Below are 11,977 nucleotides of genomic sequence, written 5' to 3' on the forward strand. Positions count from 1 at the left end.
CAGCCCTGGGTCGGGCAGAGCCCCAGCGGGCCATGCCCACAACCTCTCTCAGCAGGGGTCCCCCAGAAGGCTCCTTTGGGACCAGGATTCTCTTGCGGGTGACTCTTTAAGGTCTGGCCCCTGGATGGAGGGGCACCAGGAGTAGAGGAGCAGGAAGGGGAAGGGGGTGGCCATGCGAGGGGACACTTTCAGGCCAAGTCCCAGCTTCAGTCTGATCCTCCTGGGAACCCCGGGGTGGACATCACACCTCCTGGTTGCCCCGCTCTGAGACAAGGAGCCGGGCTTCGCATTCCCACAGCAGCCAGTCGTGGGCTGAGGACACCTGGGGCGTTGGGAACTCCCTGGCTTCTCCTTGGCTTAACATCTGGAGCTGCTTGTGAATTGTGCCGCCACACACACCCGAGTGCAGGTGTCTTCTGCACAGACTGCGGGCCTCGCTCTTCTGAGTGCCGCTAGCTCGCGACCCACCCACGGGTGAACCTGGTCAGGGTACTTTCTCTCAGGGGCAGACTCTGATCCGGGCGGGCTACCGGTGTCTCTGTTTGCTCCTTTCTTTCTTCCACTTCGGGAAAGGCTTCCTTACTGGGTGTGGAAATCTCCTATGCCTTTCCTCGCCTATTCTGTCAGCTCTAAAATTCTCTTTCGGTTGCCACCCTCACAGATGGATTAGGAAACTCTTTGCGGTGCACTCATTAGTGAAATGACCTCAATGACGCTGGAATCCAATATCTAATGGCCGATTTTTAGCGAGTCCACACGCCAGGGTGGTTGGGGTCCAGTGCAGCCCCGGCCAGGCCCAGGCCCCTTGGACTGGGCCACAGGAGGACACAGAGGAGGGTCCCGGCCCCCACGGTAGCGGTGCGGGCAGTTCTCCAAGGGCTTGGGTGTTTTCCAGAGGGAGGAGATGGAGGGGACTGATTTCTTCAGCGCCCCACAAACCACACCACCCCACCCATGGGACACATCCCGAGAGAGAGAGACGCCCCATACACTGGCTCCCCTCCCCCGTGCGCTGTGCCCCAGCCCTGGCCCGGGGGAATAGGCGGCCGCCGGGCCACAGGGTGGGGGGCGCAGCTGAAAGGGGTTGTGGGGGAGGGCCGCCCCTGGCTGGGGTCAAAGGGCGAGCGCCCCGCCCCTCCCGCCCGTGCGCAGTCAGCGGCCCCGGCGCGCTGGGGGTGGGGGGCGGGGAGGTGAAGGAGGCCAGGCGAGGAGAGGAGGGGGGCTTGAAGGTCTCCACCTTGGCGGGTCCAGCCGTGGAGGCGCATCTTGTGTGAGTGTGAGTGAGTGAGTGAGTGTGAGTGTGAGTGTGTGTGTGTACAGAGACAGCCCCCAACCCCGGCCCGCCGCTCCCTGCCCGCCCCGCCTGTCACCCCCCGTCCCTCGGAGCCCGCGGGACCCGGCCGGCGAACTCAACAGGCCCGACCCGGCGCGGGGCCTGGGGCGGGAGGAGGCGGCGGGGAAGCGCAGAGAGGCTCGGCTTCTTGAGCGGGGCAGGGGCGCCCTCCGCCGTCCACGGCCACACCACCCCGAACGCGCCCGATCCCGTCTGGTCTCGGAAGCTAAGCAGGGTCGGGCCTGGTTAGAACTTGGATGGGAGACCGCCCGGTGTATACCGGGTGCCGTAGGCTTCTTCTTTTCTTTTTTTGCCTCTGGTTCTGTCGCGTTTCTGGGAGTGCGGGGGCGGCCCGGGGTGGGGGTGACCCCCACCCTCAGCGCCCGCCGCGGTGCCTGGCGCCCCAGCCCGCGCCGTTGGGCCTCCTCTTGTCCCGAGCCGTGACACCGCCGCCACGCGGCAGCATGCGTGGCTTCTGGACAGTCAGGTCTCAGACCAAAGGTCTGCTCTGTGGGAGCCGACACGCTGGAGGAAACCTTGAGAGTCTGAGAGGGGAGGGAGTTCCAGAAGAAGGCCAGGATGTCATTTTGAGGGAGTATGTGACCAGAACTCCTCCCGTTGCTTTTGGGGTTCTATGGGCTACACGTAGGAATCTTTGGTGGTGGCACCTGATGTTCGGGGATCCGGAGTCACACCCAGACCTGCTCCACAGGCCTCCTTTTACTTTTCTCTTCGGATTCATTTTTTTTTTTTTTTTTTTTTGAGACAGAGTCTCGGTTTGTTGCCCAGGCTAGAGTGAGTGCCGTGGCGTCAGCCTAGCTCACAGCAACTTCAAACTCCTGGGCTCGAGTGATCCTTCTGCCTCAGCCTCCAGGGTAGCTGGGACTGCAGGCATGCGCCACCATGCCCCGCTAATTTTTTATATATATATCAGTTGGCCAATTAATTTCTTTCTATTTATAGTAGAGACGGGGTCTCGCTCTTGCTCAGGCTGGTTTTGAACTCCTGACCTTGAGCAATCCGCCCGCCTCGGCCTCCCAAGAGCTAGGATTACAGGCGTGAGCCACAGCGCCCGGCCGGATTCATTATTTTTAAAAAGTGTCTCTTATCTCTATTATTGCATTTTCTTTTCTCTCTCTTTTCAAGCAGATGATGGGAGTCCAAGTATTAAGGTGACATGTGTTGCCCGTGCCCCCCTCCCCCCCCCCCGTGTTCTTATTCATTTACCTCTCATGTTGTTCCAGCATATTGTGGGGGCACCAATGTTAAGGTCGGGTGCGTTGCCCTCTCCCAGCCTCCCCCCTCGGGTCAGAGCTTCAAGTGCGCCCATCCCCCAGTCGGTGCGTACCCACCCCATTCCTAATGGATGTGTATGCCCATCCCCTCCCCCCACCCGCCCGACACCCACCCGAAGAAGGTGATTCCTCTGTGTCCACTTAGGTGTCCATCGGTTCGTACCCATTTGCTGGTGAGCGCGAGCACGTGGTGCTCGTGTGTCCATTCTTGGGATACTTGGCTTACTGGAACGGGTTCCAGCTCTGGCCAGGAGAACCACGAGAGGTGCCCCCTCACCGCTGCTCCTCATAGCCGAATAGCACTCCGTGGTGTCCACGCGCCACATTTTATTTACCCACTCGTGGGTCGATGGGCACTCGGGTGGCTTCCAGGTCTTTGCGATTGTGACTTGTGCCCTGACACTAACCCTAACCCTTACCCAGCCCGTCTCCTCCACGGCCCCTGCCTGACTGACTCCTTCCCGCCCGGCCTATCACCTGTCACCGTCCTCTGCCCCTGCCTGACACGCTCGTCCCCGCCCGGGCCGTCACCGTCCTCGGCCCCTGCCTGACGGGGCTCCTCCGTCGCCTGGGCCTTCCAAGGGCTTGGTGTGGACGCTGGTTCCAGGACGCCCTCCCAGGAACCCGGTAGCAGGGCGGCCGCAGCGTCTCGTGCAACCCAACCGTCCGCCGGCTGGCCGCCGTCGCTAAGTGGCCTGCGGGGGACGTGCTCCCGCTGTGCCGTGGGGGCCCAGCCTGGTGTCTTCTCTGAGGCCCCGCGGCTGCCGCTCCCCGCAAGGGGATAGCCGCGGAGGTGGGGACCGCCTCCTCATGGGGACGTATACCCAGCTCTCCACGTCGGATTCCGGGGCTCTCTGTCCTGCCAGAAGGCCCAGCTGGCCTGCGGGTCCTTAGAGTGGCAAAAACATCCGAAAACTGAGATTGAGGGTCCGGTGGGTGTCTGCACTTTTGTGCTGGGCACCCCAGGGAGGCCCGGGGGCTGGCTGGACAACGTGGTCTGCTGGGCTGGGGGGGGGGGTTTGGAGGAGCAACTGATGCCCTTTGCACTTTGGGTAGCAAGTGTCTGAGGTGTCTCTGGGCCCTGTGCCATGTGGGGGCGGGGGCGGGGGCGGGGTGGGAGGAGGAGGAGGAGGAGGAGGAGGAGGAGGTGGGAAGGGCCGTGGCCTGCAGTGGTGTTCCCCGGGGTGGCACAGCATGTGGCTTCTTCCACAGGCTGCTTGGCCTGGGCTCCCTGCACCTGGGCCTTTGGAGGACTGGCCCTGTGCTTGCCAACACTTCCTGCAGGGACCCAGAGCTGGGAGGTTGCATCTCTCAGCCCTGGGTCGGGCAGAGCCCCAGCGGGCCATGCCCACAACCTCTCTCAGCAGGGGTCCCCCAGAAGGCTCCTTTGGGACCAGGATTCTCTTGCGGGTGACTCTTTAAGGTCTGGCCCCTGGATGGAGGGGCACCAGGAGTAGAGGAGCAGGAAGGGGAAGGGGGTGGCCATGCGAGGGGACACTTTCAGGCCAAGTCCCAGCTTCAGTCTGATCCTCCTGGGAACCCCGGGGTGGACATCACACCTCCTGGTTGCCCCGCTCTGAGACAAGGAGCCGGGCTTCGCATTCCCACAGCAGCCAGTCGTGGGCTGAGGACACCTGGGGCGTTGGGAACTCCCTGGCTTCTCCTTGGCTTAACATCTGGAGCTGCTTGTGAATTGTGCCGCCACACACACCCGAGTGCAGGTGTCTTCTGCACAGACTGCGGGCCTCGCTCTTCTGAGTGCCGCTAGCTCGCGACCCACCCACGGGTGAACCTGGTCAGGGTACTTTCTCTCAGGGGCAGACTCTGATCCGGGCGGGCTACCGGTGTCTCTGTTTGCTCCTTTCTTTCTTCCACTTCGGGAAAGGCTTCCTTACTGGGTGTGGAAATCTCTTATGCCTTTCCTCGCCTATTCTGTCAGCTCTAAAATTCTCTTTCGGTTGCCACCCTCACAGATGGATTAGGAAACTCTTTGCGGTGCACTCATTAGTGAAATGACCTCAATGACGCTGGAATCCAATATCTAATGGCCGATTTTTAGCGAGTCCACACGCCAGGGTGGTTGGGGTCCAGTGCAGCCCCGGCCAGGCCCAGGCCCCTTGGACTGGGCCACAGGAGGACACAGAGGAGGGTCCCGGCCCCCACGGTAGCGGTGCGGGCAGTTCTCCAAGGGCTTGGGTGTTTTCCAGAGGGAGGAGATGGAGGGGACTGATTTCTTCAGCGCCCCACAAACCACGCCACCCCACCCCACCCCACCCATGGGACACATCCCGAGAGAGAGAGAGACGCCCCATACACTGGCTCCCCTCCCCCGTGCGCTGTGCCCCAGCCCTGGCCCGGGGGAATAGGCGGCCGCCGGGCCACAGGGTGGGGGGCGCAGCTGAAAGGGGTTGTGGGGGAGGGCCGCCCCTGGCTGGGGTCAAAGGGCGAGCGCCCCGCCCCTCCCGCCCGTGCGCAGTCTGCGGCCCCGGCGCGCTGGGGGTGGGGGGCGGGGAGGTGAAGGAGGCCAGGCGAGGAGAGGAGGGGGGCTTGAAGGTCTCCACCTTGGCGGGTCCAGCCGTGGAGGCGCATCTTGTGTGAGTGTGAGTGAGTGAGTGAGTGTGAGTGTGAGTGTGTGTGTGTACAGAGACAGCCCCCAACCCCGGCCCGCCGCTCCCTGCCCGCCCCGCCTGTCACCCCCCGTCCCTCGGAGCCCGCGGGACCCGGCCGGCGAACTCAACAGGCCCGACCCGGCGCGGGGCCTGGGGCGGGAGGAGGCGGCGGGGAAGCGCAGAGAGGCTCGGCTTCTTGAGCGGGGCAGGGGCGCCCTCCGCCGTCCACGGCCACACCACCCCGAACGCGCCCGATCCCGTCTGGTCTCGGAAGCTAAGCAGGGTCGGGCCTGGTTAGAACTTGGATGGGAGACCGCCCGGTGTATACCGGGTGCCGTAGGCTTCTTCTTTTTTTTTTTTTGCCTCTGGTTCTGTCGCGTTTCTGGGAGTGCGGGGGCGGCCCGGGGTGGGGGTGACCCCCACCCTCAGCGCCCGCCGCGGTGCCTGGCGCCCCAGCCCGCACCGTTGGGCCTCCTCTTGTCCCGAGCCGTGACACCGCCGCCACGCGGCAGCATGCGTGGCTTCTGGACAGTCAGGTCTCAGACCAAAGGTCTGCTCTGTGGGAGCCGACACGCTGGAGGAAACCTTGAGAGTCTGAGAGGGGAGGGAGTTCCAGAAGAAGGCCAGGATGTCATTTTGAGGGAGTATGTGACCAGAACTCCTCCCGTTGCTTTTGGGGTTCTATGGGCTACACGTAGGAATCTTTGGTGGTGGCACCTGATGTTCGGGGATCCGGAGTCACACCCAGACCTGCTCCACAGGCCTCCTTTTACTTTTCTCTTCGGATTCATTTTTTTTTTTTTTTTTGAGACAGAGTCTCGGTTTGTTGCCCAGGCTAGAGTGAGTGCCGTGGCGTCAGCCTAGCTCACAGCAACTTCAAACTCCTGGGCTCGAGTGATCCTTCTGCCTCAGCCTCCAGGGTAGCTGGGACTGCAGGCATGCGCCACCATGCCCCGCTAATTTTTTATATATATATCAGTTGGCCAATTAATTTCTTTCTATTTATAGTAGAGACGGGGTCTCGCTCTTGCTCAGGCTGGTTTTGAACTCCTGACCTTGAGCAATCCGCCCGCCTCGGCCTCCCAAGAGCTAGGATTACAGGCGTGAGCCACAGCGCCCGGCCGGATTCATTATTTTTAAAAAGTGTCTCTTATCTCTATTATTGCATTTTCTTTTCTCTCTCTTTTCAAGCAGATGATGGGAGTCCAAGTATTAAGGTGACATGTGTTGCCCGTGCCCCCCTCCCCCCCCCCGTGTTCTTATTCATTTACCTCTCATGTTGTTCCAGCATATTGTGGGGGCACCAATGTTAAGGTCGGGTGCGTTGCCCTCTCCCAGCCTCCCCCCTCGGGTCAGAGCTTCAAGTGCGCCCATCCCCCAGTCGGTGCGTACCCACCCCATTCCTAATGGATGTGTATGCCCATCCCCTCCCCCCACCCGCCCGACACCCACCCGAAGAAGGTGATTCCTCTGTGTCCACTTAGGTGTCCATCGGTTCGTACCCATTTGCTGGTGAGCGTGAGCACGTGGTGCTCGTGTGTCCATTCTTGGGATACTTGGCTTACTGGAACGGGTTCCAGCTCTGGCCAGGAGAACCACGAGAGGTGCCCCCTCACCGCTGCTCCTCATAGCCGAATAGCACTCCGTGGTGTCCACGCGCCACATTTTATTTACCCACTCGTGGGTCGATGGGCACTCGGGTGGCTTCCAGGTCTTTGCGATTGTGACTTGTGCCCTGACACTAACCCTAACCCTTACCCAGCCCGTCTCCTCCACGGCCCCTGCCTGACTGACTCCTTCCCGCCCGGCCTATCACCTGTCACCGTCCTCTGCCCCTGCCTGACACGCTCGTCCCCGCCCGGGCCGTCACCGTCCTCGGCCCCTGCCTGACGGGGCTCCTCCGTCGCCTGGGCCTTCCAAGGGCTTGGTGTGGACGCTGGTTCCAGGACGCCCTCCCAGGAACCCGGTAGCAGGGCGGCCGCAGCGTCTCGTGCAACCCAACCGTCCGCCGGCTGGCCGCCGTCGCTAAGTGGCCTGCGGGGGACGTGCTCCCGCTGTGCCGTGGGGGCCCAGCCTGGTGTCTTCTCTGAGGCCCCGCGGCTGCCGCTCCCCGCAAGGGGATAGCCGCGGAGGTGGGGACCGCCTCCTCATGGGGACGTATACCCAGCTCTCCACGTCGGATTCCGGGGCTCTCTGTCCTGCCAGAAGGCCCAGCTGGCCTGCGGGTCCTTAGAGTGGCAAAAACATCCGAAAACTGAGATTGAGGGTCCGGTGGGTGTCTGCACTTTTGTGCTGGGCACCCCAGGGAGGCCCGGGGGCTGGCTGGACAACGTGGTCTGCTGGGCTGGGGGGGGGTTTGGAGGAGCAACTGATGCCCTTTGCACTTTGGGTAGCAAGTGTCTGAGGTGTCTCTGGGCCCTGTGCCATGTGGGGGCGGGGGCGGGGTGGGAGGAGGAGGAGGAGGAGGAGGAGGAGGAGGAGGTGGGAAGGGCCGTGGCCTGCAGTGGTGTTCCCCGGGGTGGCACAGCATGTGGCTTCTTCCACGGGATGCTTGGCCTGGGCTCCCTGCACCTGGGCCTTTGGAGGACTGGCCCTGTGCTTGCCAACACTTCCTGCAGGGACCCAGAGCTGGGAGGTTGCATCTCTCAGCCCTGGGTCGGGCAGAGCCCCAGCGGGCCATGCCCACAACCTCTCTCAGCAGGGGTCCCCCAGAAGGCTCCTTTGGGACCAGGATTCTCTTGCGGGTGACTCTTTAAGGTCTGGCCCCTGGATGGAGGGGCACCAGGAGTAGAGGTGCAGGAAGGGGAAGGGGGTGGCCATGCGAGGGGACACTTTCAGGCCAAGTCCCAGCTTCAGTCTGATCCTCCTGGGAACCCCGGGGTGGACATCACACCTCCTGGTTGCCCCGCTCTGAGACAAGGAGCCGGGCTTCGCATTCCCACAGCAGCCAGTCGTGGGCTGAGGACACCTGGGGCGTTGGGAACTCCCTGGCTTCTCCTTGGTTTAACATCTGGAGCTGCTTGTGAATTGTGCCGCCACACACACCCGAGTGCAGGTGTCTTCTGCACAGACTGCGGGCCTCGCTCTTCTGAATGCCGCTAGCTCGCGACCCACCCACGGGTGAACCTGGTCAGGGTACTTTCTCTCAGGGGCAGACTCTGATCCGGGCGGGCTACCGGTGTCTCTGTTTGCTCCTTTCTTTCTTCCACTTCGGGAAAGGCTTCCTTACTGGGTGTGGAAATCTCCTATGCCTTTCCTCGCCTATTCTGTCAGCTCTAAAATTCTCTTTCGGTTGCCACCCTCACAGATGGATTAGGAAACTCTTTGCGGTGCACTCATTAGTGAAATGACCTCAATGACGCTGGAATCCAATATCTAATGGCCGATTTTTAGCGAGTCCACACGCCAGGGTGGTTGGGGTCCAGTGCAGCCCCGGCCAGGCCCAGGCCCCTTGGACTGGGCCACAGGAGGACACAGAGGAGGGTCCCGGCCCCCACGGTAGCGGTGCGGGCAGTTCTCCAAGGGCTTGGGTGTTTTCCAGAGGGAGGAGATGGAGGGGACTGATTTCTTCAGCGCCCCACAAACCACGCCACCCCACCCAACCCCACCCATGGGACACATCCCGAGAGAGAGAGACGCCCCATACACTGGCTCCCCTCCCCCGTGCGCTGTGCCCCAGCCCTGGCCCGGGGGAATAGGCGGCCGCCGGGCCACAGGGTGGGGGGCGCAGCTGAAAGGGGTTGTGGGGGAGGGCCGCCCCTGGCTGGGGTCAAAGGGCGAGCGCCCCGCCCCTCCCGCCCGTGCGCAGTCTGCGGCCCCGGCGCGCTGGGGGTGGGGGGCGGGGAGGTGAAGGAGGCCAGGCGAGGAGAGGAGGGGGGCTTGAAGGTCTCCACCTGGGCGGGTCCAGCCGTGGAGGCGCATCTTGTGTGAGTGTGAGTGAGTGAGTGAGTGTGAGTGTGAGTGTGTGTGTGTACAGAGACAGCCCCCAACCCCGGCCCGCCGCTCCCTGCCCGCCCCGCCTGTCACCCCCCGTCCCTCGGAGCCCGCGGGACCCGGCCGGCGAACTCAACAGGCCCGACCCGGCGCGGGGCCTGGGGCGGGAGGAGGCGGCGGGGAAGCGCAGAGAGGCTCGGCTTCTTGAGCGGGGCAGGGGCGCCCTCCGCCGTCCACGGCCACACCACCCCGAACGCGCCCGATCCCGTCTGGTCTCGGAAGCTAAGCAGGGTCGGGCCTGGTTAGAACTTGGATGGGAGACCGCCCGGGAATACCGGGTGCCGTAGGCTTCTTCTTTTTTTTTTTTGCCTCTGGTTCTGTCGCGTTTCTGGGAGTGCGGGGGCGGCCCGGGGTGGGGGTGACCCCCACCCTCAGCGCCCGCCGCGGTGCCTGGCGCCCCAGCCCGCGCCGTTGGGCCTCCTCTTGTCCCGAGCCGTGACACCGCCGCCACGCGGCAGCATGCGTGGCTTCTGGACAGTCAGGTCTCAGACCAAAGGTCTGCTCTGTGGGAGCCGACACGCTGGAGGAAACCTTGAGAGTCTGAGAGGGGAGGGAGTTCCAGAAGAAGGCCAGGATGTCATTTTGAGGGAGTATGTGACCAGAACTCCTCCCGTTGCTTTTGGGGTTCTATGGGCTACACGTAGGAATCTTTGGTGGTGGCACCTGATGTTCGGGGATCCGGAGTCACACCCAGACCTGCTCCACAGGCCTCCTTTTACTTTTCTCTTCGGATTCATTTTTTTTTTTTTTTTTTTTGAGACAGAGTCTCGGTTTGTTGCCCAGGCTAGAGTGAGTGCCGTGGCGTCAGCCTAGCTCACAGCAACTTCAAACTCCTGGGCTCGAGTGATCCTTCTGCCTCAGCCTCCAGGGTAGCTGGGACTGCAGGCATGCGCCACCATGCCCCGCTAATTTTTTATATATATATCAGTTGGCCAATTAATTTCTTTCTATTTATAGTAGAGACGGGGTCTCGCTCTTGCTCAGGCTGGTTTTGAACTCCTGACCTTGAGCAATCCGCCCGCCTCGGCCTCCCAAGAGCTAGGATTACAGGCGTGAGCCACAGCGCCCGGCCGGATTCATTATTTTTAAAAAGTGTCTCTTATCTCTATTATTGCATTTTCTTTTCTCTCTCTTTTCAAGCAGATGATGGGAGTCCAAGTATTAAGGTGACATGTGTTGCCCGTGCCCCCCTCCCCCCCCCCCCCGTGTTCTTATTCATTTACCTCTCATGTTGTTCCAGCATATTGTGGGGGCACCAATGTTAAGGTCGGGTGCGTTGCCCTCTCCCAGCCTCCCCCCTCGGGTCAGAGCTTCAAGTGCGCCCATCCCCCAGTCGGTGCGTACCCACCCCATTCCTAATGGATGTGTATGCCCATCCCCTCCCCCCACCCGCCCGACACCCACCCGAAGAAGGTGATTCCTCTGTGTCCACTTAGGTGTCCATCGGTTCGTACCCATTTGCTGGTGAGCGCGAGCACGTGGTGCTCGTGTGTCCATTCTTGGGATACTTGGCTTACTGGAACGGGTTCCAGCTCTGGCCAGGAGAACCACGAGAGGTGCCCCCTCACCGCTGCTCCTCATAGCCGAATAGCACTCCGTGGTGTCCACGCGCCACATTTTATTTACCCACTCGTGGGTCGATGGGCACTCGGGTGGCTTCCAGGTCTTTGCGATTGTGACTTGTGCCCTGACACTAACCCTAACCCTTACCCAGCCCGTCTCCTCCACGGCCCCTGCCTGACTGACTCCTTCCCGCCCGGCCTATCACCTGTCACCGTCCTCTGCCCCTGCCTGACACGCTCGTCCCCGCCCGGGCCGTCACCGTCCTCGGCCCCTGCCTGACGGGGCTCCTCCGTCGCCTGGGCCTTCCAAGGGCTTGGTGTGGACGCTGGTTCCAGGACGCCCTCCCAGGAACCCGGTAGCAGGGCGGCCGCAGCGTCTCGTGCAACCCAACCGTCCGCCGGCTGGCCGCCGTCGCTAAGTGGCCTGCGGGGGACGTGCTCCCGCTGTGCCGTGGGGGCCCAGCCTGGTGTCTTCTCTGAGGCCCCGCGGCTGCCGCTCCCCGCAAGGGGATAGCCGCGGAGGTGGGGACCGCCTCCTCATGGGGACGTATACCCAGCTCTCCACGTCGGATTCCGGGGCTCTCTGTCCTGCCAGAAGGCCCAGCTGGCCTGCGGGTCCTTAGAGTGGCAAAAACATCCGAAAACTGAGATTGAGGGTCCGGTGGGTGTCTGCACTTTTGTGCTGGGCACCCCAGGGAGGCCCGGGGGCTGGCTGGACAACGTGGTCTGCTGGGCTGGGGGGGGGGGTTTGGAGGAGCAACTGATGCCCTTTGCACTTTGGGTAGCAAGTGTCTGAGGTGTCTCTGGGCCCTGTGCCATGTGGGGGCGGGGGCGGGGGCGGGGTGGGAGGAGGAGGAGGAGGAGGAGGAGGAGGAGGTGGGAAGGGCCGTGGCCTGCAGTGGTGTTCCCCGGGGTGGCACAGCATGTGGCTTCTTCCACAGGCTGCTTGGCCTGGGCTCCCTGCACCTGGGCCTTTGGAGGACTGGCCCTGTGCTTGCCAACACTTCCTGCAGGGACCCAGAGCTGGGAGGTTGCATCTCTCAGCCCTGGGTCGGGCAGAGCCCCAGCGGGCCATGCCCACAACCTCTCTCAGCAGGGGTCCCCCAGAAGGCTCCTTTGGGACCAGGATTCTCTTGCGGGTGACTCTTTAAGGTCTGGCCCCTGGATGGAGGGGCACCAGGAGTA

At 62.6% G+C, this 11,977-nt stretch overlaps 3 pseudogenes; all 3 read left to right on the forward strand.

Annotated features, from left to right (window-relative positions):
* Positions 1-1,508: 1,508 nt before the first annotated feature.
* Positions 1,509-1,628, forward strand: LOC142870164 (uncharacterized; annotated as a pseudogene).
* Positions 1,629-5,460: 3,832 nt separating this feature from the next.
* LOC142870165 (uncharacterized) lies at positions 5,461-5,580 on the forward strand (annotated as a pseudogene).
* A 3,821-nt stretch (positions 5,581-9,401) lies between these two features.
* On the forward strand, positions 9,402-9,520 carry LOC142870129 (uncharacterized; annotated as a pseudogene).
* Positions 9,521-11,977: the final 2,457 nt, after the last annotated feature.

This window comes from Microcebus murinus, chromosome 3 (assembly GCF_040939455.1).
Source record: "Microcebus murinus isolate Inina chromosome 3, M.murinus_Inina_mat1.0, whole genome shotgun sequence".
NCBI lineage: Eukaryota > Metazoa > Chordata > Mammalia > Primates > Cheirogaleidae > Microcebus > Microcebus murinus.